Genomic DNA, 6,000 nt, shown 5'->3' with positions numbered 1-6,000 from the left:
AATATCCTGAATGGAGCCAAACACTTTCTGCTTATTACTAGAGGAGATGGAGACTCCACAGTATGACGGGGAGAACTCTATGCTTCCATTCTAACTCTGTCATACAACCAAAAGGAGGTTCTGCAATTGAGTACAAGGCTACTTCCACATGAAACACAATACTTGAGGAGCCAGCGTGATGAAGTGGTTAAGATGAGGTGCGCTCTAATCTGGAGAACCAGGTTTGATTCCCAGCTCTGCCACTTGAGCTGTGGAGGCTTATCTGGTGAACTTGTGCACTCCAACACTTGTCAGCTGGGCAGGGGCATAGCAAGGGGGAACTCCGCCGGGGCACACACGTGCCCCGCGCCCCTGCTGTGGCATCGCCAGCCCCTACTCCACCCCACCCAAGAACCTGCCTAGAACACCCCACAGTGCCCCCTCCATGCCCTGGGCATGTCCCCACCGTAGCACGCACCCAATGCGGCGCCCCCCCCCTCCCGGCTCATTGACGCTACGCCACTGCAGCTGGGTGACCTTGGGTGACCCTAGTCACAATTCTTTTGAGCTCTCTCAGCCCCACCCATCTCACAGAGTGTTTGTTGTGGGGGGGGGGGGAAGGAAAGGGAGATTGTGAGCCCCTTTGAGTCTCTTTACATGAGAAAAAGGGGGGATATAAATTGAACTCCTCCTCCTCCTCCTCCTCCTCCTCCTCTTCTTCTTCTCCTTCGTTTGCCAGTTCCAGCTTGGGAAATGTATGGAGATTTGGGGGGTTGTGCTAGGGATGGAAGGGAGCCGGAGGGGATGTGACCGTCTGCCCTCTGAAGCCGCTGTTTCCTTCTGGGGAACTGCTCTCCATAGCCTGGCTATCCATTGTAATTTAGGGAGAATCCAGGCCCCGCCTGGAGACTGGCAGCCTTACAGCATACTCTTCGACAGATGAGTGGTCCTTAATGAACAGGCCGTCCAATCAGCACAAAACTTTTATGGATGCTGACAAACTTTGCCCTCTCTGTGTGTGGAAGATGAGCTCCAGCTGCTTGTAATGTTTGCCTGCAGAGAGAGGTTAAATGCAACAGCCCCCAGATATCTTTTCTGGCTTGAATGGTGGAGACTGGAGCCAGAGAGGCATTGCTCTTCTCTCTTCAGCACTCGGCTATGGCTCCTGTTTTGCTGGTGAAGCAAAGGCAGGCCAAACAGCTAGCTGACTGCATGGAAAGAAGAGGAGTTTGAGGAAGAGTTTGGATTTATATCCTGCCTTTCTCTCCTATAAGGAGACTCAAAGTGGCTTACAAACTCCTTTCCCTTCCTCTCTTCACAACAGACACCTTGTGAGGTAGGTGGGTGGGGCTGAGAGGGTTCAGCAAGAACTATGACTAGCCCAAGGTCACCCAGCAGGAACGTAGGAGTGCAGAAACACATCTGCTTCACCAGATAAGTCCCGCCACTCAGGTAGAGGAGTGGGGAATCAAACCCGGTTCTCCATTCCTGTTGGGTGAACAGATATGGCATATTGGCCAAAGCCTTCCTTCATGTTGCCTCTTAGCACTGGGGTTCAAAGATTTACTACCTTTGAATATGGAAGTCCTTTATAGTTACCATGACTAGTAATCATCAAAACCTATGCTAACCTGTGTTACCTATGGCTAGCATAAGGCTCCAAAGGTGCAAGAGCTCCTCTCAAAGGTGCAAGACCTATGCACCTTCAGGTGGCAGGATATATATTTTTTAAATCACATTTGTCATACACAACATGCTGTCGCTTCCAGGAATGACTCCAAAGTGATGTCACACTCTTTTGTTTTACCATGGACTTTCTGTAGATTGCTAGAGTGACGTGACTTCATTTCTGGAGACAACCATTTCTGGAGACATTTCCCCAGCCTCCACCCCCAAATCTCCAGGAATTTTCCAATCTGGAGGTGGCAACCATATGTGGGGTAAAGTGCTGTCAATTCACATCTTATTTACGGCAACCCTCTAGATTTTTCAAGGCAAGAGACATTGGGAGGTGGTTTGCCATTGCCTGCCTCAGTGGTCACCCAGCTGGTTCCATGTGAAACAGTGAGGAACTGAACCTGGTTTTCCAGATTACAGTCCACCCCTCTTAACCATTACCTCATGCCAGTGTAATGCAGGTCCCTATTCCAGTGACTATCAGAGCAAAACTGTTGTTCCTATGCCATTTCATATCCTCCCCACTAGGGGCACCAGAGGTTTCCTGTTGAAAGCTCAGCGGATCACAGCTGTTTACAAGGTGATGGTGGTGGTTGGGATGAATTATGCCTGGGTCCCTTTTTTAAATATAGGAAAGAAAATTGCTTTCCTGCCAGGTATAATGAGGGGGCAGAGGTGATGGAAGTAATTGAAGAAGTGTTCCAAATGCAAAATATGTAATTAAAGCTAAAACAGCTATCCAACAAAGATGAAAAGACACATTCCTTGTAATGAGGCATACAGGAGCAGGGTCTCTCTCTCGTACTATAGTCCACTGAGGAGTCTTTAAAAAAACTTTTTTACAAAAATGCATTGTTGTACATACATAAGTGCCATTAAGTTGCAACTGACTGATGGCAACCAGAAGAAGAAGAAGAGGAAGAGGAAGAGAAGAGGAAGAAGAGGAGGAGGAGGAGGAAGAAGTAGTAGTAGTAATAGTAGTAGTAGTAGTAGTAGTAGTAGGAGGAGGAGGAGGAGGAGGACCATGCAGGCAGCCTGCTCCCCATGCATTCCCTCCCTTGCATGCCACCCCTCCCTCCCTCCTTTTCCTTTGCATGCCCACACCCTGATGGGCACTATGCATTTACCAATAATTTTCTTATGTTTGCATGACTATCCATTACTGACAGAGGTGCTTTGGGGAGCTGTGAGATTGGTCAGTCCATTCATTTGAAGGCTGCCCAGGTTATTTAGGTTGGTGCAGGCAGCCTGCCCCCATGCATGCAGCCCCTTTTATTGCAGCCCCTGTGTTTTTGTTGCAGCCCACAAGCCATACAGGTTATTTAGGTTGGAGGTTGTTAGCCACGTGTAGTCTTTGCGATGGGATGAGTTAGTAATTTTAATATAATAAGTAACCCACGAGCAACTAAGTGGTCCGCTGCTGCCTACTTCTCCCAAGTTCAAATTTCAGGGCCATTTCTTCTTCTTTTTTGCGTGTTGGTTTGTAAATAGGATTGTTTCTTGCTCCGATCAGGTATATGTAACAAACTGATTTGATAATCACCTCTTTCAGCTGGTTATGACAAAAAGCAATGTAATTTTCCCCTTGGCACTCTGCACCATTTACTCTGTTGGGAGCAGCTCTGTGCATTTTATATTTAGGGGTTATGAAAGGAAGCGTGTTTCAAAAGAAACAGTTTATTTTTACTTGAGATCTTTTTCTCTCTCCCCTCTCCCCCCGCCCCCAGCTCGTAAATATAGGAATGTTGGTGTCACACTATAATTGGTTTCCTAATGAGATGCTCAAAAAGAGTTGTACTTTTGCCTGGCAAGGAGTCCGTAACGTACTTTCCTCTGCTTTCTTGCAAAACACCGTTTGGCAAGCTTTTCCTATGCGAAAGGTGGCATTCCAAGGACAATTGGAGGCCATTCTGTTATATGTATTGAGGCCGCATGGATTTTGGACGGGATGTAGTCATAATCAGTCGGTGCAGGAGCATAGCTTTAAGAGGGGAGCGCAGGATCGTTTGCGCAGAGTGGGCTCTGCAACCACAGCCAAAGAGATGGCTCCCCCAGTAAAATAATGGAGGGTTATTTTAAACAACTTTCCGTAGTTTTTATACACAGCCTGAAGCAGCCTAACTCAGTGTGACCATAGTGGTTTTTTGTGACGTCTGAACATTCTGCCTATCCAAATAAGAGCAATTCTGGATGGAGAAACTCTTCAGAAAATTAGATCAAAGATCTGCCTAGTCCAATGGTCCCGAATATGATACCCCTGGGTACCACAGCAACCACCAAGTGTGTTTAGAAAGTGTGTGCGGCCAGGTGGATCTTTCGCCCAGCAGGGCTTCCGATTAGCTGTGTGATTTTTTTAGACAAATAAAAATTTGTTCTCCCACAGAACAAGCATTTTTACTGTAGCACTGAAGGTAAGCTGTTTGTGCATAAGAAAATTTTTTAAACAGTTTAAACAGTATCATTTGGAAAGGCATGTTGAAGAGTCTCTATGAGAATTATGCATGATTTCACCAACTGATGAAGAAGGAGAGTTTAAGAATAAAGATGGATTCTGTCTTAGTTTAAACAGTCTATGATAACAAGATATGACTGGTAGGGCATTTTAGAAAAAATACACACACACACACGTCCTGTTGTGGGCTTGCATGCTAACAGATTAGGCAATTTTACCCATCCCCTACCCCCAGCTGGGGGTCAGGGGGACCTGGAAGCCCTACATTTGGACCCAAAATTATGTTTGAGCTTTTTAATGCAGTAGTAACGTTCCTGCCCTTGTACCTAGGCCAGCACGGTATAGTGGTTAAGAGCAGGTGGATTATAATCTGGAGAACCGGGTTTGTTCCCCACTCATCCACCTGAATAGCGGAGGCTTATCTGGTGAACCAGATGTGGCTCTGCACTCCTGCATCCCCCGCGCCCCCCCTCCAGGTGATCTAGGGCTAGTCGCAATTCTTCGGATCTCTCTCGGTCCCACGTACCTCACAAGGTGTCTTTTGAGATGAGAGGAAGGGAAAGGAGCTTGTGAGCCATCTTGAGTCTCCTTACAGGAGAGAAAGGTGGGGTATAAATCTAAACACTTCTTAAAGTCCCTATGGAGACCACATCCAGAGTCTTCATTAGCTTTAGGGATGACCAGCACACAAACAAGAAGACACAAATGAAACTGCATTATACTGCCTTATAACCTTGGCCCCTCAAAGTCAGTGCTGTCTATGCTGACTGGCAGCCACTCTCCTGGATTTCTGACAGAGGTCTTCTGCACCACCCACCACCTGGTCCTTTCAAACTGGAGATGCTGTGGTCCCTTCACAGAACAGCCCCTTATTTAAGCTGCCATCAATCCATCAAGGTATGTATTGGCCACTTAGACTGGTGACAGCTGTCCAGGATCTAAGGCTGAGGTCTTTCACATCACCTACTGCTGGGGTTTTTTAAGTGCTGCCAGGGATTGAACCTCGGACCTTCTGCACAACCAGCAGAGGCTGTGCCACTGAGCCACAGGAAATGGATCCACTCTGTGCCGATTGTTCATAGTCTGACTTTTGCTATCCCAAGCTGCTCCTAGGTGACAGTTACCACCATCTTGACTCAGTATACTTGTTTGCCACAAGTACCACTGAGTTTTGCCTCTGAGGTACATGTCTACTCCTTCCCTGATGGCTCCAAGGTTCCCTCTTTAATAGGCATGCTTAAATTATGACTATAGTCTAGCACAGGGGTGGCCAACCTATGGTGCTCCAGATCTTCATGGACTACAATTCCCATCAGCCCCTTACAGCATGGCCAATTGGTTGGCCACCCCTGCTCTAGCATAAGCGCCTCTTCATAATACATGTTGAGAGGATGCATGGGCATGCTACCAAGAAAAGAAAACAGGCAGCAAAAAAGTGGGATTAGGAAGTTTGGAAGGAAGCCATTTATCCCACTAGAAATCTCCACGTGACCCCCCCCCCCCCCCCCCAGTCATGTCTATGGTGACGGATCACTACGGATTAGCATTGCCTGGAGGTGCTTGTCAGCATTCCTGATAATTTGTATGTGATTCACGGAGGATGATCTATGGTTAAGTTTGCCCAGTGCAGCAAAAAGCTGAGACACGATTACGTTATGGGTGTGCAGCAGAAGAGAAATTAGTGATGGATAAAGTGAATTAAACATAATAGAAATAAAAATGCCTTACCAGAAGACTCATCCATCACACAAATGGCTTCTCTGCAAAAGGGAGGGGGCGCAGAATTGGCAAAGAGATGGGTTGCATAAGGGAAAGGGTGGATGTTATTGCTGAGAACTGGGGTGAACTGTGGGGGAATGGTTCTTGGGGACAATCTTAAAAGGACTCGGCCC

Source organism: Sphaerodactylus townsendi, linkage group LG12 (assembly GCF_021028975.2).
Source record: "Sphaerodactylus townsendi isolate TG3544 linkage group LG12, MPM_Stown_v2.3, whole genome shotgun sequence".
NCBI lineage: Eukaryota > Metazoa > Chordata > Lepidosauria > Squamata > Sphaerodactylidae > Sphaerodactylus > Sphaerodactylus townsendi.
Note: the sequence above shows the minus strand (reverse complement) of the source record.